Source organism: Corvus brachyrhynchos, unplaced genomic scaffold (genome assembly GCF_000691975.1).
Source record: "Corvus brachyrhynchos isolate BGI_N302 unplaced genomic scaffold, ASM69197v1 scaffold18, whole genome shotgun sequence".
In the NCBI taxonomy this organism is placed as follows: domain Eukaryota; kingdom Metazoa; phylum Chordata; class Aves; order Passeriformes; family Corvidae; genus Corvus; species Corvus brachyrhynchos.
Window position 1 is genome coordinate 141,942 of NW_008246064.1, and position 303 is coordinate 142,244.

The 303-nt window shown below is 63.7% G+C and overlaps 1 protein-coding gene across 1 annotated transcript in view; it reads right to left on the minus strand.

Moving 5' to 3' along the window:
• Positions 1-303, minus strand: part of NBEAL2 (neurobeachin like 2) — a 29,710-nt gene that overhangs the window by 26,652 nt on the left and 2,755 nt on the right. The window lies entirely within an intron of this gene.

The window sequence follows — 303 nt, forward strand, 5'->3', positions numbered from 1 at the left end:
GGGGGTCATGTAGGGGTGTGGGGGGTCACTCAGGGTGGTCAGTCAGGGGTGTTGGAGGTCACTCAGGGGTGATGGAGGTCACCCTGGGGGGGGTCATCCAGGGGGGCCACCCAGGGGTGTTGGGGGGTCATTTAGAGGTGCTAGGGGTACCCAGAGGGGTCACTAAGGGGTGTTTAGGGTCAGCCAGGACTGTTGGGGGGTCACTCAGTGGGGTCATCCAGGGGCACTGGGGTCACCCAGCGTGGTCACTAAAGGGTGTTGGGGTCACTCAGGGGAGTTGGGGGTCGCTTGGGGGGGTTATTC